This window comes from Bombus affinis, chromosome 10, assembly GCF_024516045.1.
Source record: "Bombus affinis isolate iyBomAffi1 chromosome 10, iyBomAffi1.2, whole genome shotgun sequence".
Classification (NCBI taxonomy): Eukaryota; Metazoa; Arthropoda; class Insecta; order Hymenoptera; family Apidae; genus Bombus; species Bombus affinis.
The window spans coordinates 10,945,311-10,970,809 of NC_066353.1; the positions used below are offsets into that span (position 1 = coordinate 10,945,311).

General features: G+C 41.4%; 1 protein-coding gene and 1 long non-coding RNA gene across 7 annotated transcripts in view; one reads left to right on the forward strand and one right to left on the reverse strand.

Moving 5' to 3' along the window:
• On the reverse strand, positions 1-23,296 carry LOC126921272 (uncharacterized). Its single transcript, XR_007712273.1, has 2 exons — positions 23,174-23,296; positions 1-104 (listed from the first exon to the last, which is right to left on the reverse strand). It is a non-coding gene; the product is annotated as an uncharacterized LOC126921272 (long non-coding RNA).
• LOC126921230 (ankyrin repeat domain-containing protein 50-like) overlaps positions 1-25,499 on the forward strand; it is a 222,538-nt gene that overhangs the window by 32,514 nt on the left and 164,525 nt on the right. The gene's annotated exons all lie outside the window — the stretch shown is intronic.

Genomic DNA, 25,499 nt, shown 5'->3' on the forward strand with positions numbered 1-25,499 from the left:
TTTCCAGTATTCCCTTGCTTTGGTCTCGTTTCCACATCTGAATCTTGCTAATATCTTTCTGTCCTTCCACTTCTCTACTTGGTAACTCTTCTTTGGCGATTTTTCTGTAATGTACGTTATATTACATACTACTTGATTTCACTACTTATTAGAAGTCGAAAATTCTTAAAATTTGAATTTTTCCGCTAGCCATACCAACTTTTGCGCCTGAGTACAAGTGCCTTTATTTTTACCAAACCATTAAAGCCGGTTATAGATTTATTAAAGTGTAAAGGTTCGACGTGTATACTCGTCGTCGTTTTTAATTTTAATCGCGCGAGGGATTCTTAAAATTAAATTCCGCGGTTAACCGGCTAATTTTCAAATCCACGTTTGGATTTTGGCGCGACCAAATTTGACCAATTAGCGTTTCAGTTCTGTAGAGGCCGTGCGCGAAACCAAATCGTAACGCGTGTATAGCTTTAGGAAAAAATGAAAGTTTGAAAAGTGGAACGTGTAGGCGTCGCGTTCGAGGTACGAGCATGGAATATTGGGAAAAGTAGCGCGTTTCAGATGTACAAGAATGGCAAAGATAGCTGTAATAATACGCCGGAAGGTACAGATAGTTTTAGAAACTGAAACACGTAGTTGAAAGCGTTGCATTCGGCCGGATAGAGTACAAGTTTGGCAAACGTGTAGAAATATGTTCAAAGATGTACAGTTTCGGGAATTGAAACACGGGGCGTGAAAATATATTCGAAGTAAATTCGACAAACGAAGCAACGATCCGCGCAATGGACAATTTCCTTAGTCCATGAAATTTATCTTATTTTAATCATTTTGAAAAATCCAGTAAAGAACGTGGACCGTGTCGATTCTGCGCGATATAGTTTTGATTATTCTCGGCTCGATCGTGTTTTATCTAACGCTAAGAGATATCTTTAATTCGAACAAAGTAGACAAAACCTCCGTATAATTTCTCCTTTCGATCTTGCGTTTAACATCCTTTCGAATCGTTCCAACCTGTTTTCGTTGATCGTTAAAACGACAGCAAGATCGAGATATAGAAATTTCTATTTATGTTTGAACCTTTCGATTCCGTCGAACAGAAAGAACTGGAAGAATTAACGTAACATTGAAACGACAAACCGAAGATATTTTTCTAACGTTAAAAAAATATGATCTGCTGGAAGATAATCGGGGAAAAACGTAGCAGGATTAAATAAAATAAAATGCTATTTGCATAGGGAAAAGGAAAATAAATAGAAAGAGAATGAAGAGATTAAGAAGATTAAGTAAGAGCGATTTGTTTTTGCGATTAGTTTATCACACCGTGAAGGATCGCGGGCTGTTTCGCCGATTAGCATGATCGTAGGCTAGCCGTGACTCGTTTTATTAAGGTCGAAGGAGAGTCGGCTGCCACTAAAGCTTGATTTACACCGGCGCACCGGTAACGGTACGGTCATGGTACGTTGTTCGTCGACTCGTGCTTCTGTCACAGTCACCGGTGTACCCGCGATACACCGCCACTCGACAACACCGGCCATTTCTCTCGCCACTCTAATTTCCCTAAGCGTATTCATGCCTCTAGACTCGATGCACACCGGCCATCGGATCTCTCGTTATATATTATTATTCATCGCGCTTCGCGCCGCTAGCGAGCTGCTACACGCGTTGCTCTGTGCGCTTTTATCTGCCAAATGCGCCTGTGCGTTGATTTTTAACGGACGAACGACCTTCAACGGGGATGCGAAAAAGTATCGGCGCAGTTGAGAAAATGTACAGGTTGAACGATTGTTGTCAATTGTTGAAGCTTGTATTATTTTCTTCGATATTTAGTTTATCATCACTGTCGCTATCACTAGAAATGTTGAAACGTCTGAACAGAGTTCGTTTAAACTGTCTGAAGCACCGTCGTGGTCTTCTATCTTGTCAGCTTCGAAATATTAGGTTGTCCGGAAAGTGTCTTTTACAACAGTGCTGCTTCATATTAATATTGTGGCTTTTTTAATATTAAATTCCTTCGATTTATTTTGATAAATTTTCGACTGCTTTTATTTGTTACGACTGTCCTGAAATATTTTACAATTTTTCGCATTGTAATTGTTATAAAGATATTTTGGAGATATGAGAAGTTGCTGTGTCAAAAACATATTGGTCGTCCGGAAAGTGTCTTTCTTTCGCAAACGTGTCCTTTACAACAGTGCTGCTTCATATTAATATTGTGGCTTTTTTAATATTAAATTCCTTCGATTTATTTTGATAAATTTTCGACTGCTTTTATTTGTTACGACTGTCCTGAAATATTTTACAATTTTTCGCATTGTAATTGTTATAAAGATATTTTGGAGATATGAGAAGTCGCTGTGTCAAAAACATATTGGTCGTCCGGAAAGTGTCTTTCTTTCGCAAACGTGTCCTTTACAACAGTGCTGCTTCATATTAATATCGTGGCTTTTTTAATATTAAATTCCTCCGATTTATTTTGATAAATTTTCGACTGCTTTTATTTGTTACAACAGTCCTGAAATATTTTATAATTTTTCGGATGGTAATTGTTATAAAGATATTTAAGATATCAGAAGTCACTGTACCAAGAACATATTGGTCGTCCGGAAAGTGTCTTTCTTTCGCAAACGTGTTTTGTACAACAATGCACATTCGTACGAACGTGAAACCAAGTCTGTGAAATGTCACGGTGTTTATCTCAACATAACAAAATGGATCGTACGTAATTCGACAAAATAATATAAAACAAAAAACATTATTATTTCCTCATAAAACGAAAGACACTTTTCGGACAACCTAATAATATTCATCGCTACTGTCACTATGGAACATGTCTTTTCTGGATCTTTTAAGCATCGTGAATAAAGTATTATAAAAAATATAAAATACATAAAAAGCTTGATGATTCGTCTGGTAATGCCATTGAAGGATTGCAATTCGTTCTGACTCGATCATCATCCTGCATCGCGAGTTTACGTTAAACGGAATATGAGGTTTCTAAAGATCTATAATTTTCTTTCATTAAAAACATAATACTGTTTAGTTTACTATACCCATGCGTAAATACACAGCAGGTAATCGTTTAGAAAAATAGACGTACGCCAGCCACTTCAAAATAACTGTCCTGGACAAAAGGAACTGTGAACAGGTTCGAGCGGCTATATGCCGACACGCGTCCGCGAAGGATTAATTTCCCATAAACGCGTAAACGAACGAAAGAAATTCCCATTGCGAGTTTATTTCTTTGGCCGTGTGCGAAAAGATGGAAATTTATACTACTCGCAGATCGAGAAGTAACTTTTACGACGGCCTGAATTTTTTAGATTCTCGCTCATAACGAACGATCCTTCTTCGAACGTGAACACCATAATAAATTTCGCAGATCCCGTAGTTCTCTAACGTTGGATGCGTTTCAACCGACGACTACAACGATCTCGAAGCAGCCTTCCTTTCGTACTATTTGCGAAGCGAATACAAATTTCGTATTAATTCGATCTTGTTGAGGTTTTATACGCCGAGTTCTCATTGTCGAGTTAGGGGCGTGTAACGAATCTTCATTTGGATTAGACATTGTCGTTACGCAATAGAGAAGATATTTACTGATACAAATACGATTATTACAGAAATTGACAAGTAACCGTGGCGATTAGATACTCGAGATGCCAATGACAATGATCTTAGGTTCAATAACGAATCCACGATCGACGGGATAGCAAATGCGTTTTCTTCCAAAGTCTACGTCGAACTGAACTTACTGGTGCACGATTCAAGCGTAACTCGACTTACTTGTCCATGGTACAAGTAAAACTCAACTGACTCCACAGTCCAAGTGGAACTGCGCTTGTATACTCTTCTCCGTAGCTCTCTGTACCCCTCGGGTCAACTATATTTTTAAGGAGAGCTGTACCCCATACCTCTGTTAGGTAAAAACGTCCATCCCGTGACCGTGGCTACGTTTAGCGACCCGTTGTGTCACTTCGAGCACAAGCCTATTGTCATAAAACTCGGGCACACATAATCGCATTAAATCATAAACAATTATTTCTAAGTTTTATTATTTAGGTAGAGCTATAATGAAAAGTCCAGAATAAAGTATTGGGGATGTTCCCAAAAATTCCAAAAGAAAGGCCCCGATGTTCTTTCATATATATTTGGTTGGCAACTAAGTCAATGCTATCTAATGACAAAATCCGCAATCACTTAGTTGCCAGCCTAATATCTTGGAATAGAGCGAGCAAACGCGTTGATGAATACATTATGGAAATTCTTTATTCAGGAATATTAGAAATTAGGATTTCCAGTGGTTTCTATCTTCTGTGATAACGCACTGATAGATGGATTTATTGCAGTAGATTAAACGATGATTATTTCACTCGAACTTAATGCAGTAGCGTGATATGACGACTCTCGATTAACGACTCTTGACTCTTCACTCTCCGGTGGCTAACTGACGATCAACGACCGCGCTGCCGAAATATATCGATGGCTATTAGGCCTATTGAAATTTTCCGACCCTTTCGGCTTGTCGGCATTTGCGCTTTATCGTCGACATTGTCTGTATATCAGCGGCACTATAGTAGAGAAGCCGCTGTAAAGAGAATCGTCGTGGCAAAAACTAAACACCAGAGAAGATGTAGAGTTTTCCTAGAAAACATTGGAAAGACGCTCGCGGTTATACTCCCAACTAAGTGATTGCGGATTTTGTCAGTACCACCTAATGACAAAATCCGCAATCACTTAGTTGCCAAGTCGATATTTTTAAATTACGCGAAAAAGCGAGTTGCACGTTGAGAAGTGCAAGTTTACGCGAATCAAAAGAACATAGGGAACTGTATTATCAATATCCAGCGATATCCATTGCGAAGTTTTATTTTCCTGAATACAATACGCGCGCTTATCTACGCGCATACGTTTAATCACAGAGGTGAATGATCATCGGCGCGTAGGGGTTGATAAGGAAAGATTTATTGTACATGTCGGCGCGAAGCGTCGTTGGAAAGTTCAAGTTCTCGCGAATCGAAGAATCTTCCAACCACGTTACCGATATCCGTTTTAAATTTGTATTTTTCTAAATGCGAAACGAGCGTCCGCGTACGTTTAATCGCGAGATGGGTGAACGATCAGCCGATAAAGGAAAATACACGCGGATATTGCAGATGTTCGCACGAGGTATCGTCGAGGAAACGTCGAGTTCGCACAAATTAAAAAATCTACCTGGAACCGTGTTATCGATATCCACCGATGTGCATTATAACAAATTTCCATTCCTCCACAAACGCGATACGACTTGTATCCGTGTGCGTTTAACCGCAGGTTTGAGCGATCATAGACGCGCGCCTGCTGATAAGAAAAGCACGGCAGACATTTGCGCGAGGTATGGCGGGAAATTTCAAGTTTCTACGAGATAAGAAAATCGTAGAAATTATATCGTCGATATCCGTGATAAATTTTGATTTTTCTACGAGCGATACAGGTGTCCGTACACGTTTAACAGCGGGGTTGAACGATCGACGCGCGCCGGTCGATAAGAAAAGTAGACGATCGCGCGAAGTATCATCGGACAGCGCGTGGAGAAGAGACGCGTATTCGCACCCGGATAATAACGCGGCCTCGCCGTGCCTCTTAAACACTGTGCGCTAGATACCGGTGAAAGCATCACGAACCGCTCGCCGCTGGTCATAATATCGTCTTATTTATCGACGTATCTCGCTGCTGCGAGAGCAGAGGCGTGCAATCGTAGCGACTGCATCTAACGCGATCGTTTCGCCAGACAAGAAGTCTCCGATCGTGCTCGATCGACCGGATCTTACCTTATACTTTTCTACTTTGTAACAGCTGCAAAAGGTTTAACGATCTTTCTTGCTGTAACGAGCCTCCTCATAGCGTAATTACTCTCCACGAGCCACGACTCTTTACGACACCTTTATGGTCGATGCTTATTAGGATAACAAGCCGAGCGAGTATGTCTCGGTTTTTGGCGAAAAGCATCTACGAAACGACCCGAGTTATCGAGTCATCTTTCTGCGAAATAGCCGAAACGATCGTCCAAGACTGTACAGTCGTACTTTGTTTGTGGTTTATTCGAATTTGCTACAGTTTTCCGTACTAACATTTTGTGCCCGTTTAAAGAAGAAGAATCGGCGACCACGCGATTCTTTCTCGGAGGCTCGTGTCTCAACGAGAGCGCGAGAAGTGTACGGGGTGGCTAACAGAAATCTGGACGAATAGAATCTCGGCTCTTGAACGTTCGAAACGATACTTGGAAGTAAGAATCGTTCTGCCATTTCTCAAGCAAATTCGACGACCGTTCGTCGTATAGATCGGTGCAAGGAGACGCGGAAAGGAAAAACCGAGAGAGCACGGAGATCGATTGGATTGGCATTGAAAAAAGAAGAGAGAAAATAGTTTGGCGAGTAGAGTCGGAGATAAAAATGGTCGTAACTCAAGCGCAGCCAGTATCTTCGAAAGGAAAATGGTCCCTATCGAACGGTTATTTCGACTGTACGGGCTGTAATATGTAAAGAGATTCGACGAGTATCCGGCACGATTTCCTTCTAAAGTGCTGCGTCGATTTAGGAACCGCGAAAACTTGGTCCCGTCCCACACCCGAACAGCTCCCACCTATCGAAAACGAGTAAATTATGCACGAATTATACCCGTCTCGCTGACTTTATATACGAGCCGCACGTACGTTATTTATTGCCACTCTTATCCATAATTATGGCCGTGGGAGCGTGAGCGGGCCTGCAACTCGAGCACCAATGGATCCTGTGGAAAAATATCGTAACCCTTGTTCGATTTAAACCTTTCGTAGTAGAGGGGAGGAAAAAAGAAAGGAAGAAAGAGAATAGGAGAAACTCGATGTATATTAAATAATTACAAGCTGTGTTACACGGTTATTCGCGCGAGTATATCCGAATAAATATTCTTTTAGACTTTTTACAACTTTTGTTTAATAAGAATCTTGTTTATTTGTGGGTGGAAAAAAGAAAGTGAAAGAGTGTGAAATTTTACTGTGGATAATTGAACGTATACGAAGCGTTTAATAAGAGTATGATCGTTCGTAGGAAGAATAATTCGTAGCCTCGTGTAAATTGTTTAAAAATATTGCGAAGAAATTATGTAAGAAATTATCGATATTTTGATTTTTGTTAATCCTCTGTGATTAGAATTTCGGTTACTTATCGATGTATGTTAAATAATTACAAGGTGTGTTACACGGTTATTCGCGCAAGTATATTCGAATAAATATTCTTCTAGACTTTTTACAACGTTGTTTAATAGGAATCTTGTTTATTTGTGGTGGAAAAAAGAAAGTGAAAGAGTGTGAAATTTTGCTATGAATAATTAAACGTATACGTAGAAGCGTTTAATAAGAGTATGATCGTTCGTAGGAAAAATAACTCGTAGCCTCGTGTAAATTGTTTAAAAATATTGCGAAGAAATTATGTAAGAAATTATCGATATTTTGATTCTTGTTAATCCTCTGTGATTAGAATCTCGATTACTTATCGGAGGAAGAAACGAACGAAGAGTATAAAAGAAACTCGATGTACATCGAATAATTGCAGGATGTGTCGAACACGGTTGTTCGCAGAATTAGTCGGATATTTGTTTCTTTGGATCCTTATCGACATTTTGTATAATCCAGCATTTTATCTATTCGCGGGAGGAATAGAAAGGAGCGAGAAGAATAGGAGAAATTTGGCGTATCGTAGATAATGATAGGGTGTGTTGTACGCAGTTGTTCGTAGAAGTATACTGGAATACTTGTATTAAAATTTTGTCAACATTCTGTAGCCAGAATTTTGTCTATCGATAAAAGAGAGAATGAAAGTAAAATAGAAGAAATTGAATATTAATGTAATTACATACACACATATATATATATAATCGTATTAAATACGAGTACAGTTGTTAGAAATATTCGAATGCTCATTTCCCTTGACCTTTGTAACGTGACAGGGAAAGATGATAATTGAGCGTTAATCGACCGCTATAAATTACAAGAACATGTCAGAGAGGTTGGCTTGAAAGATAGTCGAAGAAGTTGTCACGGAGACAGTCGTTGCGCCAGAAACGTACAGACACGAGTAACGTAATGTATAGCAATTAGTATGAAAATGAAAACGACACGAGAAACCATCCTCCAGTTACTTCTCGTGCCACGTTTCAAATCGATTTCCTGGAAAAACTCGCTTCTCTCGATCACCAACCGCGCGTCCGAGGATCGCAACTCTCGCCGTGTTGGAGAAATCAGAGTCACGACGACCGAACAGGCAAACGAAGGTAAAAAAGAAAAAAATAAAGTAACGAGAGAGAAAAGACAGAGAAAAGGAAGAAGCTCGGTGAAAAGGCTAACGAACTAATTAAACTACTAGCCAGCCGGCCGTCGAGGGCTCCAGCCAGCTTCCGTTTGCTCGCCTTTTTCTTTCTCCTCGGCTCTACCTTTTTTTTTTCTTCTTCTTTTTTTTCCATCGAGATCCATCGTTGGACTATGTACACAAGGAATGCGACGGTTAAGGCGAACCGAGCGACGACAGGAGAGGCGGAGAAAACGCATCAGGGATTAATGAGCAGCACTCGGTATCCCTTCGTGTCGCGTTTTTCGAACGAATCGTTCCTACGGGAATAGGACGAGGACGACGCGAATCTGCAACGCGACAATCGTCGTTCGTTTGTCCGGAGTTTGTTTGTCGGCTGAAATTTTGTGCGTTGAGACGCGTCTAGTTGGACGAACGAGATTCACTTTTTTTTAACCCGTTAACACGTTCGTAACTGACGACGTACTTCTGTATTTCCATTTTTGAAATCTTTCGCTGAATAGCTGGTTGCACAAGGTCGTTGTACGAGCTCTACGATATCTTTTTCCCATTCGTTCGTAGTTACGGTTATCACCGCGTCGTCCTCTCGTGCTCTTGCATCTTCAGCCTGGACGCGCGCATCCCATCTATTCTATTCGTTTGCAATTTTTCACTGTATGTACTTTCGAAAAACGACCTCGCCAGCAAAAATACACGTAACGAGAACTCGCGTAAAATGAGAAAATACGCGATATATGTAAACCACGGTACGCGTTATTGTGCGGACAACATTTAACGGATCTTTGCTTGGCTTCCACTCTTTTATTTCCGCTCACACGACTAACACGAATTTCCATGAAAATTCTTCCCAACGCGATAAACCATCAACCGATCCGGAACGTCGTATCGAAGTACCCGTTTTTCGCCATCGAGTAACAGGCGAATCAAACGATCGAGCAACGTTCAACGTATCATATTTCGGTTGTATGTTACGCGCGTTGTGTTTCGTTGCTATTGTACAACACCGTATCTCGTTTTAGCGTTCTCTTCGACGTAAAATAGAAAGGCGATTATCGTTATCCGTTGGGGAACAAGCGATTAGACGAGTGACAGGTTTGAGTCACTGTTCCGGCACCGACCATCATCTTTTTCACGCCAGTTTGTCTCAGTTTATCTCTGTCCGAAGGATTCTCTGAATGTTTCTAGGCTGTTTGCCAAAAATGTTTCCACCGCACGGAGAGAGCCGAGGATGTAAATGTAGCGAACACGTGTGCAGGATGTTGATAAATATCGAGGATGTTCCGATTACGAACAGCTTTCAGAAGGATCCTGCCGAGAACGTTTTCTTAAGAAAACATCTTTTTTCAACGACGACAAATATCATATTTCGTAAGATTCCGCTTGAAACGATTCGCCGGGCGAGAGGAACGTTTCTTCGGTAAAACGATCTCAGAATCGGTCTATAAACAATTCGAGAAATTTAGTACGAGGAGAAGATCGCACAGATTGTTCGATACGATCTTCAATTCTAATTCCGCGAAATAAACGTTGAATTTCGCTACGGATTTCCTTGGACGATCGAATAATCGCAGATGCATCGCTAGAGATCGTTTTATTGGGAAAAGAATTAATACCGAAACATTGGATTGGAAATTAAGCGACTGCGGATTTTGTCATTAGGTGGTAATGATATTACCACGATACTCTCGTTTCGTAGGGGAAATGAAGAAACATGGTCATTACGATCTTCGATACGATATGTTAACGAAAGATATTCAAAGTTTGCGCTTTGATTGCGCAAAGATTGCGTTTGGCGCTTTACTAACTGCCGCGTCTCTTGCGACGATACTCGTTTCTCGATTTGAAATATTCCTCGGCTTAGATTGGATAAAAAGTTGATGGTTAGTTAAGGTAGTACGTGGGAGGAGAGGGAGTTAAGAAACTCGATATCCTTTTTTCTTTTTTTTTCAAGCATCAAGTTAGAATTTTCAATTTTCGCTCGCTCTCTCGCCGCGCTGGTTTCTCGAATATTACTTAAGACAACAAATCGAAAGTTGTTAGTTTGAACAGCAAGATAATTGGAAGCTTGGAAGTTTGTTTTTCAAGAAAATTGAAGTTTATGGCGGGAAAGGAACTCCGAGTTTACGAACTGCTCAAAGGGAAAGAAATTAGATTTACAGGAAGCTGCGTATAGCGAGCAGAATGAAATAAAAGTAAAGGAAATAAAAATTCAGTTTCAATTTCATCGAAGAATCAAATTTCCATTTGTTGCTAATTGTTGTAATTCTTGATAAGAAGATACCTGCTTATGCGCGACAAACTATCGTTAAAACTTTATTTCGAAATTCGTGTCGACAAATGTATCTCGTCCAATATTAATTTTTTCATATTTGTTATTCCCGCGAGCAAGAATACGCGCGATAACGCGAGCAAAACAACAGATCGATATCGAGGAAAAATAGCACGGACAAAGTTTCGGCGAACTGTACCGATTGGCAAAATCATCGACTGGAAAATCTATTTTCGCGAACGATTCCGTTTCAAACCGTGTTTTCACCGATGGAAAAAGACACTACGAGCGGAGCTTTTCCCGTTAATATAATCAAAGTATCAATGGGATTCCAGTTTTCGAAATGTATGCCGAAATTCTAACAAAAAGGAGAAAAAAATGCCGCTTATTTTAGCTTGGTCGTAGTTTTTAATTTAATATTCTCAAAATTCTTGCAAACGATTTTCAAGCGATGTAAAATTCGATTTCTCTATAATAAAATACTAAAATACTTGTCGGAAAAACGAGACGAAACATCTCGATCGCTGTGAAAATGTAATTTTCTAAAAATTTATCGCGCAACTCTTGCGCGGTGCAATCATACGCAGGCAAGAAGAACTTGCGAAATAGCAAAACTTAAAAAAGTTCTTTCGGGAAGTGAAACAAAATACCATTCGTCGGATTCACGGCGGAAATTTAATTTTCCGAGAATGTATCGTACAATTTTTCCGCGTTTCAATTATACGCGTTCAAGAAGAACTTTCGAAGCGGCAGAACGTGAAAAAAAAAATTCACTTGGAAAGTGAAACAAAATAGCATTCGACGAGATAGCAATAGCTGGACTAGAGGGAAAATTTAATTTTCTAAAAAATTCGTTCTACAATTTTTACACGGTTCGATTAGTTACGCAACCAGGAGGAATTTCTCGCGTAGCAAAACCTGAGAACACTCCTGCGAAAAACGAGACAAAATTCGATCTCAAACCTTTCCCTCGATCATAGAGAAAATTTCATTTCCCGGAAATGTATCTCATCGCGTTTTTCCACCTGCCGACTGTATGCGGTCGAAAGGAACTTCTCAGCTAACGCGGAACCTGAAAAAGTTGTTTGGAAATGTGCAAGAAAATGTCGCCTATCGTTAAATTTTCGAAAATTTCGTTGCGCTATTTTGTCAGGCTCCGAGTACACGGAAATTGAGAAACGAAGGAAAAATAATGGCGAGCGAAGGGGAAGGCCGTAAAAAATTGCTACGAAACAGGAGGAAAACAAATGTAAACGCGTACGGGGTGAAAACAACGGCGAAAGAAGAGAGGTAGCCAAAAACACGAAGAGACAGCTGGAACAAAGGGGGTGGAAACATTTGCTCGAGGGCTGGGATTCGCCCCCCGTGTCGAGTATGCAGCGTCCTAATAAACTTTTTATCTGCAACTTGGCGGTTTCCACGAGCAAATTAACAAAAACAAGGAGCAGGTTTGCTGGCCCAGTTTACGGACGAGCGGTCCGCGTTATGTACACGGTGTTCCAGATAGTTGGGAAACAGCTGCACAGATAAAACGCCCACGCGAATCGAAGTACCCTTTGTTGATCGTAGCCACTGCGATCGTTCTCGATATCTCGTTCTCCATTAACTGTATTGTGCGTTTGTCGCGCCAACAATTCTCTTTCTCATTCTGCAAACTACACAGAATATACGGGAATCGAGGACGATTGAAAAGCGATTTCATCTTTTGTAAACGCTGTAGATCGATAGAAAAATTGTGCGCGTTGCACAGTTGCGCCGTCGACCGTGAAACAACTTTTAGTCGCATTGAGAAATTTAATCAAAAATATGTCGTAAGTTGGGCTTGAGATTTTATTACGAGGGTGTATCGCGCATCGTAGTAGGCGTTGGCCTAAATACCATACAACCTAAATACCATAGTTTAGCCAATGGAAACCGATAGAGGAGAATGACGAACAAAGCGAACGAAATTCAAGTACTCGATTTGCTCTTCGTCCTTCGAACCAGGGGGAAGAAAGGATATCCCGTCATCGTCCGATAATAGAATTTTCTCCAAACGCAAGAACGCGATTCCTCGTCATATTTCTTTCGTCGAATTCGCGCAATAATTTTACAGATGAGAACACGTCTGGCGGGTGTGCCGTTGGTCGTGAAAGCGGCTCGAGTCGCGTGTTTTTCGTTTCGAGAAGTTTAAAGTTTTGGCGCGTCGACTGAATCCTCCGTCTCGAGCCAATCGGACCATTGCGATGTAAATAGACGATAAATAAACGATAAATTTTCTTTTTAGATTCTTCACTCAGCCCACTCTCGTGATCACGGCACCTGTCGTAATTAATAAAAAATCGCACGAAACGGAATATATCGAGACTCGACGCTGGTGCAATGCCGCGAATGGTCGATGCAAAGACGCAAAAAGATCTCCGCCGCGTGATGTTAAACGCGGTCGAAACGGTGGACGTGACGGTTTGGTTCGAGATAGGCGGCGATTCTGGCCGGAAGTGTCATTTCCTCCGGTTTCATAAATAAAAGCCGATAAAACGTTAAGAAACGGCTGCGGGAACGCTGTTCTCTCTCATAGAACGTAGAATCGACGTGACCATTTTAATATCGTTATAAATCACGAGCGTTCGCCGTCGATTAGGTGAAAGTAACGTGCCCTAAATGCCTGGCTCGCGAGATCGATCTCGGGGAAATCACTCGTGGGAGAAAATTGCACAGCCATTTAAATTTACGCGAGTATTCCTCCTGGACGAAAGAGGGAAACGGCGTAATGGATACGAATGTCTCGGATTGCAGCAGTTGTCGAGTATCTATCGTATTTCATTATTTCGTATATTTACGGTTGCACGCGTAACATCGTAATCGCGGTACGTCTTGCGTTCTCTTTTCTGCAATTTCTTTCGAAAATTTAGGATTACAGCGGATAGAAGTTGGAGTGTTACGTTAACGTGACAATTTCCATACTTTTTGCTTATTTATCTTTCGACCTTTTTCTTCATCTTATGATCATAAATAATAGTATTGTAATAATAATTTTGTAATATTCATTTATGATTATTTGTTAACCTTAATTCAGAGTTGTTAATTTAAGATTCTATCGGACAGCAGAATTTTTATCGCGTTGCGGTCCATCGTGTTATATTAATACCGATTTTGTGTTCTATCTCATTTTAGTTACATTGAAATTATACACTCACCCTGTATATTTTCTTTAATTTTATAATTTAAGATTCTAGCGGATAGGGCAGTTTCTCCTCTGTCGCATTACGTTACACCTTTGTTGCTGTGTTATATCGCAACTTACATTTACCTTATTCCCTTCTCATTATATCGAAATTATGATAGCAGCGGATAGTTTCTTTTGTAATTTTTCCACGCTAGAAGATCGCGCTAGACAGGCGAATAAATTTCCCTCGTTTTCTCGCCTGTTTTACCACGCAGCTTACCCGCAAAAGGACTCGTATCGGTAAAGAAAACCGCGGAAATATTTCCTTCTCGTTGTCTAACGATATTTCTCTTGGCCGAAACAGAAAGAAAGATAAAGGACAAAGGATCGTGGAAAAAGAGGAACGATGCTCGGAATCGTTGGTAACGGAGCGCTGCAAACAATCAGCTGCCCGGGATATTTTCTTCCAATTACGCGCAGTTATCGATGCTTCTTCTCGCCAAAGTCCAACCTATGAGAAACGTCTCTCTTCCGCTCCGTCGAATGGGACGTTGGTCGAATCGGGTCGTATCTTATCGAGCCGCAGCGACAAGCTGCTCTTTGAGCACCAACCACTGCCAGAAACAGAGTATCGATCTGCAACATCTGCGACATCCACGTTCGACCACTCAGGAATTATTCAGTTCACGAGCCGATTCTTTTTATTGCTTCGGCGGTGAACCGTCGTTTGATCAATGCGGATGAATATGTTGCCACTTTAGTTGTCTAGCTTTCGCGACCAAGTTCTAGGTTTTCATTTATTCCCTCGAATCGAAAGTCTCGCGGAATCGCGATTTTCCTTTCAAGTCCAGATCTCACGATGATAGTAAGCTGATTCATTGGGTCGTCTGAAAACAGTTTCTTTCGTTTTATATTTATATTACGAGGAAATAACAGATGCGCAGCATTTTTCGTTTCGATGCAAACGAAACGTATCCTACGACAGTTAGAGGACAACTGCAGGTAAAGACTACATCATTCGAGAGATTAGGTTTGCACAATGTTTGTACAAACATTGGTAGATAAAGCAGCTGCGTGCAGATAGCGAAAGACGCTTTTGGGACAAACTAATACCTGGTCGAGAAGTTTCGACGTTTCGACCAACGCAAATGAGATTAGCGTTGTTGAACATTTAGGTGGCCTTTAGGTTCTTCGATGGAATTTCGTGAAATCGCAATTTCGCTCGGAGTTAAGTGGAAAATTTGTCTTCGGACGTCTACGGTGTTTGTCTACGGACGAACCTGAAGATTTCCTCGTCTATCGTTCGAAGAGTTATTTTTCCATCTCACGATGGTCGCCGAGGTTTTATCTGCCTCTTCGTCGAGATTACAACAGGGAACCACGAGGAACGCGTTTCCTGTTGTTTCACGTACGTTTGGGAACTTTTTCAGCTTTATTGGTGTGTCCCGAGCGTATTTACAAGTTAGGAGTCGGCTAGTTAATTATTTGGCAACTAAGTGACTGCGGATTTTGTCATTAGGTGATATTGGCAGTTGCCAACCGAACCAATAGATCTTTCAAGACGCGAAATACGTTTTCTCGCGTTCTGGAAATTATCGAAGTAGCTGCGACGCTCTCGCCTGCAGTGTAAGTCCCAGTTGGCTGTAAATTTTCAGAAACGATCGTTCATCGCTGAAAGCGTTCGACGCGAGCATCAAAATTGAAGCAAATACCGCGGTAATAATAATAATCGCTGGATTAAACGAGCTGTGGCTCGCGTTTAATAGACTCATAAATTTTGCGTTCGCCGTCCAGTTACATAACTATATCGTCCGCTTGCAATTTACCAAGGTGAGCCATGCAACTTCTTCGGCAAACAGTAAAAAAAAGACGAAGAAAATTAAAGAGAGAAAGAGGGAAGGAAAAAAAGGACGTGATACACGGTGTGTGTACACGAGGATTACGCGATCTCTCGGTGTATCGCGAAGAAAGTGGGACGAACTTCAAAAGAGCGAGACGCGTCGTGTGAAAAGAAAAAAAAAAAGAAAAGAAAAGAAAGGAGAAAGAAAGAAAGACGCAGAGTTCCTTGGAAATTTCGCATTAAATTTTAATCAGACCGGTCGACGATTCACCGCGGTTCATTTTGTGGCCAGCTCTCTTATCCGTTTCGTTAATGCTCGCCCCGAAATTCAGCAAGATCCTATGTATCGATTAATTCGACCGGCGTACGAAGTAACTGTAATATATGCCAGCTTTAATTCCCCTTCTTTATTTTCTCTCGTTTCGGGACAACGATGATTTTATTCTCCTCCGACGGCTGGTCTGATTACGCGGAGCCTGGGCTGGCTGCAAGTATCGCGCTTGTCTCGTTCGGAAACGAGATTCAACTGAGATTTATTGTTAGTTCTGTCACGGCGAAGTAACTTCATTATTGTTATACGTATTTATTATTAGGTGGTCCGAAAAGTTTCTTTCGTTTTACAAGCAAATAAAATAAACAACATTTTCCGTTTTATATTATTTTATCGAATTACGTACGATCCATTTTAAAGATCACAACGTTCGATAGATTAGGTTTCATGTTTGTATAAAGATGCGTCGTTGTAAAAGACGGATAATTACGTGGCGCTATCAGTTGCTCGAAAGATTGAAAACCTCTATAAATTTAAAGTTGCAAATTTTCCAAATTTTTACCTATTCTACGAACACGTGCACCAACACACACAGATATATGTTCTTTCTGTGGCGGCACTCGACCACGGAACTTTCCAACGGCTTGGCGACACAAAGCGCTATAGCTTCAAAGCGCAAGGCCGACTTGTCTCGTGTACCATCGATATTCCTACGGTTCTTTCGTCGAAAGAAAAGAATCCGTTTGGTTTCGAACCAAAGATTCATTCTGCCCCGAGCTGCGAAGTGCGAAAGGTTGACCCCTTAACCTACAACCACGGGCATAGCCCATAGTACGATGATCGGGGAAAACGTAAATATTACGAGCATAGCCCGTACGTACTACATAAGTCGTGCGAATGGCTCGAAGGCTGCGTTTGTTTACGTTTTCGGTTAAGTGTCACAGCGAAGCAAACATAATTAGAGATACGTGATTATTAACTCTTGATAGTTAATCGTTGATCGTAAATTGTTGACTGTTGATTGTTAATAGTTTAATAAACTTTTTTGTTGAACATCAAGAGTATTTCTTGTGGGCACTTTCGCCAACATTTCTTTTAGACGCGACACGGTAGTCGCATCTCGGTACGGTGATAATGAAATTTTAAAACCTTCCGTACAATACGCGCGCGTATTCGTATGTAAAAGTTATCCGTGGCAGGTGTTGGGATACTTTCATGAGCCAGTGTATCTAGCGGAATATAGAACATACCACCCGAGAAGGTCGTATTTTTACATCTCATGGCGCGTTTCTGGAGAAGCGTAATAGAATTTTCGATGCAGATGGAAATCTCTGGAGGACGACTTCTTCCTTATCATTGAGCATCGTGGCAAAGCTACGGACTAATATCTGTTTATCGATTAATTAACAACGTGACAGAATTTCTGCGATTCATATCGTCCGTGACGAAAGAAATCGAAATAAAACGTTGTTCATTCGGTGTTTATTTTAAGAAATGATTGGGAACGCGTCAGATCCTCGGAGAATGTTTAACAAACAAAAATTACGTTTAACACGTACGTGCTTATCGCAGACGTATTGACGTCGAACAGCTTCCTCGATGCATTTATCGAGAAACCAACGTCAGGTTGACCGAAAAGTTTCTTTTATTATTATTTTATCGAATTACGCGCGACCAATTTTGTTCTATTCGGACAAAGATAACATAAAACACAATTCGGATCCGGTGAATCGGACGAGCGTTCGTCGATTTTATTGGCTGCGAGTTGTTCGACTAAAGTTGGATTAAGAAAAGGAAAGAAGAAGAAGAAGCGACGCGTGCATCCGTCGTCAAAGGACGACGCGTTCTTTCGCTTTGTAGCTTTTTCTCCTTTGCGTCCTCGACATCGAGCTGGCCCTTTCCAGTCGTATCGAACCGCTGGATTTCGACCAGCCTGAAACCCTATCGAAGCTTCCGATCGATCGGATCGCATTCTACCCTGTGGAATGCAATTGATACGAGCGAACGACTTTTCTGCGAGACACGCGTCCTGCGATGTGCTCGCTGCGACTGACTTCCGAGACGTAGGATGGATATTCCACGTCGCTGTCCGATGCATCAGGTTGCAGTTTCGGCGCGGAAACTTACATACGCTGCGTACCGAGAAATTTTCGAATTTCTTTCTCAAGTTTGAGGTCGTACGAACGACGTTTGCACGTAATTGCATCAACATTTCTGTTATTCTTTCTACGGCAATAAATCTCTGCTTGTTCGATACGATCGAAGGCAGTCGGCAACGAAGCGGATCGCAACGGAACTCGATGATACTGGGAGAAACGGACGTTCGATATAAAGTGGAAATAAACCGACTGAAACTTGAAACGTAGCGAATGAAACTTGTGAAACGAACTGAATGAAAAAGAGTGGGACTGCACAAAGGACTAACGACTGGCAAATCAGACTTTGTAAAAATTAGAAAAACTAAACGTACTACTAACTATCGAACTAACAACCGTAAAAGCGGTCGATGAAATAGAACGAAGCTCTGGTCAAAGTGGAGATCGTAGTAATCAAACGTAGAAGATAAATTCTCGATTATCGACTATACGCATACGCAAAAATGTAATTGGGCCAGTTTTTGTCTCGGACTCGCGGTTGCTTCGATTTCTCTTTCGCTACGATTAGCCTGTCTTTGGTAGCTTGTTTTAACACTTTGACTGCCACGCCGAAATCACACGTTTCGCTCAGGACACCACGGCAGTATTTTTATTATTCAAAGCATATAATGGCAAAATAATAATAATAAATTGACCATGTAAGATAACATTATTCCTCAATGGACAGTTTATCTTATTGATGATCACGGGTGACCACCGTGGCGCCTTGCTAGCAGTTGATAACGACGTATTATAACAAGGCTTCGTTTATTTCAACGAACCATTCGCATTCGTTGTTTAGTCGTAAGCAAAACGTGCAGAATGTATTGTTGAAACGTGTAGAAGATATTAGTAAACAATATTTGCTCATTCTATATACAGGGTAGTTGGTAACTGGTGGTACAAGCGGAAAGGGGATGATTCTACGCGAAAAAATAAGTCGAAAATATAGAATAAAAATTTTTCGTTTGAGGCTTTGTTTCCGAGAAAATCGACTTTGAATTTAATAGAATCTGGATTGCGAACAATTGAAAGAAAAGATTACTGTAGCCTTTCATACTTTAAGACAATCGAATACGTTAGAAAGTGTTCATAGAAATTTAATTAAAAGAGCAGAAGTACGTGTGGCAAAAACAAACTTAAACTGCGATAATATCCATCGAGACAACGATCTACAGTGAGATCCGTTATAACGAGACGCGATAAAGTGCACGCGTACCGAGCGAAACTTCAAAGTCGATTTTCTCGAAAACAAAGCCTCAAACGAAAAATTTTTATTCTATACTTTCGACTTCTTTTTTCGCGTAGAATCACCCCCTTTCCGCTTGTACCACCAGTTACCAACCACCCTGTATAATAGTAAGGTATGTTCACACTTCTAACTTTAATTATACGATTATAAAGCAGCATTTACGATTATTTCCTAAGCTGTGTTTATAACAATATTCGTAGATTACCCCTCAAACATATGGATGCAAACACAGTGCACCGTTAGACGCAAGATTCGTTCTCATTTTTTTTTATCGATGTTCTAATAAAGATGTTTAATTATTCAATGGGGCACTTTTTATTTCAAAGTATCTTCTATTTATCGGTTATATTCAAAATGCCCAAACTGTCAATTTTCATTCAATTTTTGCAATTGTAAAAAGTTGAGGCGCTCTGGTCACCAATGACCATCGTGGCGTCACAGGAGAAACCGTGGCCGGTCAACGTGGCAGTCAAAGTGTTTTAACGAAAGAGTAGGACGATGTAACCGGGAGGAACGTATGGTAGCGAAAGCACCCCGAGGGTATTAAGCGTGGATTGCGTAACACGAGTGTACGTGTGTTTGAAAAGAGACCGAGATATTGAATGCAACTCGTAATACTACGTGACTGACAGGTCGTTGGATGCGAAGCAGGAAATGTTCGTTTGCAGCGGAAGATTAAGCCGCGTGACTGGTGGATCGCGATAGCAGATACGTTAAATCGTACGGATACGTGAATTTGTCGCGATTCGATGAAAATACTGGTATCGGATAATTTCTGACAAACTCGAGGAAAGACTAACGGTTCGTGAGTAATAGCTGCGGAGATGCGAAAGATCGCGTACGTGACTTTCGGTATCGTTTTATCCACAGCGTTATTGCGATCGTTTATTTCGCAATCTGTTTCCTTAATCGTCCGTTTATTAAGCTTCGATAACATTACGAGAACCTAACGTTTCGACGTTGTTCGTTACGTGTCGAATTGATCGAACGATATTCGCTCGGTACGTCGATCGATATTATCGACGTATTCCGATATACCAAATATTTCGAAACAATTTTTCCAATTCCTACGATGCGCTCGAGGCACCGAAGTAACCTTACGATAAATCCTACCTATCGATTTAAAGTATAGGCAAACATGTTTTCCGAGACTATAGTTTCCACGTCGTTCAAGCGTCGCGGTTTTCTCAATCTAAATCCTGAAAGTTTGACATTACTGTTGGAAAGTTATGAGCGTACGTTAACCGGAAGAAAAGCTCGGAATTTATAAAAGCAGTATCAGCATCGAATTGGAAAAATTAATAAAGAAGGAAATAATTAAAAGAACCGCGTACATTTCACGGTGTCCTTACGATCTGCTACCACCAGATACTGTACGAGTGCAACTTTTATCTCATTCATAGAATCATCGTCGATAGGTGTACACTCTTGGTCGAATTCCGTGCTTCCATCTTATTTCCCGAGATTTACTATCGATTTTTATCCTCTTGGCGCCTTTATTCTTGGGCTTCGCGCATACCGAAACCCAAGGAACAGAACAAACGAGAGAGAGAGAGAGAGAGAGAGAGAATGTGTGTGTGTGTGTGTGTGTGTCTTCCAGAAACTTGTTACGGCATTCTTCGCGGAAGTGGCTTGTGCACGATCGCATGAATGAATGAGTAATGCATCATCATGAATTAAACATACAGACGCGTGCGTACTTTGGCTCGTTGAGCGCGATATACGTACAAGCACACAGTGTTATTGCGAACATCTTTTATAGATCGAAGATCTGTCGGAATTTAGTAGGCTATAACTGTTACTAGCGTCCAGTGTAGCCGACCATGGTAAAGTCATTACGCGAAACACTTGATATTATTTTTTCGAATTAGATCTTCTTACGATTTCTCGCCTCTGTTGTTACACCGTACGCCGTGCGTACGCGATAATTAATTTGGCGCGCCTGGTCGGTGAATTATTACGTTTAAAAGCCAGCCTGCCTCGTCTGCCTTCCTCTTTCTCTCTTCATCTGGCAATATCCTATTCGACGTATCGTTTAGACGTTTAACGCGATTAAGCGCGAGAATCGTTAAAATAGGTTTTTGTCAGGCTCGGTGAAAAACAGCTTTGAACAGTCGCCTGGCGTTTTTCCATGCACCGGTGATGGACGATTGGCGAGAGCTTTCCAGTTTTCTCTTGCATTGCCGCTGGATTCTGTCGTCCTTGCAACTCGCATAACAGAATCTATTAAACCTAGCTGCAAGGCGGATGACTAAGCGTCAATTCTGCAAACTCGTGATACCGCACGCGGAAACTCCTCGTTCAAATGAAACATCCGAGAGTAGGTACACACGGTCGTCGTTTTACCTTCAATTTCCTACGTGCTTCCGTGCAATTTCGTTGCTTTTACGTTTATCTTTAGAAAGATGATAATTGCAGAAACGCGGCGATGCCGCGGCCCCTTTCTTTTATTCCTTTTACCAACGTTTGCTTAAGTGGCAGGTTAAAAGAAGTTTGATCGATAGCTCGCAATAAGCCCCGCGTTTTAACGTCATAAAATATTATTACGTTACGTTCCGGGCTCGTATTGCGCCAAATATTCCTCTAGATGCGATTCATTGATCAACAACGCAGCATTTTGATGGTATTTCGCTACTCGTGTCCGGTTACGCTGTTACGAACCGAAAGAATATATTTATAATTTTATTCAATAAATATATATATCCATTTATCGATTTAGCAGCGCGTACAGTGTCGCGAATAATAATAAACTCAACGCTATTTTTACATTCTTCATAGTATCGAAACAAAAATTGGGACGACCAGTTCAGGCGATTCTATGTTGCAGTGTAAAACGAAACTGATGATATCAGGTTGTCCGAAAAGTTTCTTTCGTTTTGTAAGGAAACGATAGACGCACAATGTTGTTTGTTTTATATTAGTTTATTGAATTATGCACGAACGTAATAATAGAAATAGAACGAAATGGATTATATCTAATTCAATAAAATAATATAAAACGGAAATTCTTGTTCATCTATTGTCACCTGATGAAACGAAAGAAACTTTTCGGACAACCTAATACGACAAAGAAAAATTTCCTTCTTTCGAAGTTTGGAAGAAGTAAAATTTCCTCTTAATCCTGCGTTTTTGGCCATGAACAAATATAGAGGTCCAACGTTGATCTTGTTAACTTTTCACTCGTCGTTTAATGGATTTCTCTTTACTTTTTATTGCTCTCATTCGCCCGTTTAGTATACTATCCGCCGAGTTATTCAAAGTTTCGTTTCGAATATCCGCCCACGCGGGTTTATTCCATTTCTTTTCAAGTTCCACGATATTTTCTATAGCCGGCTTGTCCGGACCGTAAACTTTTCTTGTTGGAATTCCCCGCGGGTTCTGGATCGAGTTCGGTTCAGGACTCGATGCTGGCCACGGCAATGATCCCACTCCGAAATCTTGGAACCACTTTTTTGCAGTGGCTGCCGCACGAATAGGAGCATCGTCTCGCCGAAACATCGTCGTTTTGTCTTCTATTTCGGTCGTGAGAGGCGACAGTTCGCCGCGTAACATCCGCCGGTATCCCATAGCGTTCTTTTGCAAAAACAATTTCACGATCGCTGGTTTCTTGGAAATATCGAAGAAATAACGCAGAAAACGCGTCCGAGACGATGATCGTTCACGGCGCTGTGCGTTTCTTCGCGACTACAGAAATTTTCCTTTTCCCTGCGACCGAAAACGTTTTGATCGCACGCAACGCAGTGAAACAACAGAAGAGAACATCTTCTTCTTGTTACCGCAAAATGGATCGTACGTAATTCGATAAAATAATATAAAAGAAAAAACGCGGCGCATCTCTGTTACTTGCTCACGAAACGAAAGAAACTGTTCCGCCGACCTGATACTTTTCTTGGCCACTGTATCTGCAACTTTAAACGCGACTTCGCCTCGAACGGAAGAACGTACTTACGTAAAAAGCGTAACTCGCTCGATTCTCAGGATGTTGCAACTCTTTTTTCCCATAGCGTGTGTCACGGTGTTGCAGCTCTCGGGCTTTGTGTCGTGCACGAAAGTGCGCTCTACCGTCTGTTACAGCCGCTATAATACGTCGTTAACTGTCTCGTCAATGAACTTCCTTATTTAACGATGCTCGCGTGGCTGCGTTCGATCCCGTGATTCCGTCATACTTGGCCCCGCCGGTCTCTCTCAGTTTCACTCGTTTACGCCTCGACGTCGCCACCATCTCCTTAACATAAATTGATCATTTGCATTAGGCGTATCTCTGCTCTTTCGCAGAGCACGCGTGCTACGTACGACCCTCTTGCGGGCAGACGATGCATTATATACGGGGTGTTCGCGCTGTTACTACTAGCCAGCGTTTTCACTGATGCAGCGTATTGGGAAAAAGAAACGAAAGAGGGAGAGGTCTTATAGTTTTCCATGGCCGACGTAACAGCGTGCGTCGTCTTTTTACGTTCGCGACGCTTTTCACGGAACGAAGATGTCTTCGGTGGTTTTAATGGAACGCTGTATGCTTCTTTATGTCGCGTGAAAGCGACGAATTTGTCCGTGTGCCACGCGATAGCCGTCAGAGTCATGCAACGTCCGCGACGAAGGATTTGTTTCGTGAACGTTACGCGGCGATGTGTTTAGAGGCGTTGGATGTTCGATCCGGTGCTCGGAAACGTTCGATTAAAATATTCAAAAATCGCTTTCGTTTCTTGAAAAATGTTGCAAGCGTGAAAAGCTGATATACGTTGTTGCATTGGTCGTAGAAAATTACAAAACTTTGTCCTCTCTCTCGTTCTTTCTTAACGTACTCCATTGCGCGAGAGAAACGCTGGTTAGTAATAGCGCCAAGTATTCACAGTTTGGTGTATCGAAGAGATGACAAGTTGTATATTTATTTCCGCGTACGTTTGCAAACTTTTGTCAAAATTTCGCTTACGGAAACTTGACATATCGTTCTATATATTTAACACGTTGACTGCCACGACACTCGTATTCGGGTGTCAGCAGAGTTTCTGGTCGGGCCGCGTAACCCATATTCGGGTGTCGCTTATTTGACTACTTGCGAGGGATCGTCGTGGGTATTTGAAAAGATATTCCGTAATAATAAAACTGTTGAATTGTTATAAAAGTAATACGAAAATTGTTTATTAAAAAATTATTTAGAACGCAAAACTTTAAAGCATTCTATACATAACTGAGGTTGGTGGGGACTATTTGGACAATAAGTTGCTGTTTTCTTCCAATTCGTTTGTACCTTTGTTCGGCTCATTCGACGTCTTTTATTTCCATAACATAGTTTGCATGCGCGTCTAATGACTCTGCCGGAATCATTTTTCCGAACGGCGATATTATGCCAACTCCGTCGAAGACAAGAACCTTTTGTATTTTCAGACAACCCTAATAATTTTCCAACTGATAATTGTCTAAATATTCTAATATTTATATTCTTCCTTGTTGCAATTTTGTAAACCGTCGAAGCGTTTACAGCAGAAATTGCCAGAAGGAGTCGAACGCCAAGTTTTCTGTACCATTCGATTCCTTTTCTAATTGTGGTGGCATAAAAAGCCATTTGGTAGGAATAAACTATACCACACTTTGCTTCATTATATTCGACAACAGCTAGTGGTTTTAATGTTGCGAACAAAGGAAACGAAGGATCGTTCTTGAGATCACCACATAAGCGACTCGCATTACTAAAATATCGATGGGAGCACCTAGCAAAGAACGCTTGGTACTGCTGCACGCGTGGCCTGACGGAGATTTCTTTGAAAACACGCGTGGCAGTCAACGTGTCAACTTGGTGCAGCGTATCGAAGATGGAATTAGAGATATTCGTCCGGAGAGCGAGGCCGCTTTATTCATTTTGAAACGTCACGGCAAAACGTGGTCGGTGCCGTTGAAAAGCCCGTGTATGGAGCAGACGGAGATTTTATCGAAAACTTTCGACCTACTTCGCGTATCGCTCGTCTTTTGTCCCATCTCGTGCGTTACATCGGACAAATGACGTTGCCCGCGCGGTGATGCAACGCATATAGAACAGGCAGTTTGCGTTGCCCGACGGTGTATCGAACAGACCGATAAGAGAGAAGGATCGATAATAAGTGATGATATTAAAGCAGGGCAGACAGCTGGAAACGCGCATGGAAGTTCTTCATCGAACCAATTCCGAGATCAATCGGCTGAAAGTTCATTTCGGCCCATCAGACGCCGGCTGAAATCTGGATTAAACGTCCGGGTTATCGAATTCAATCGGCGCCACGTACCGTATATCAACGGGTGCAGCG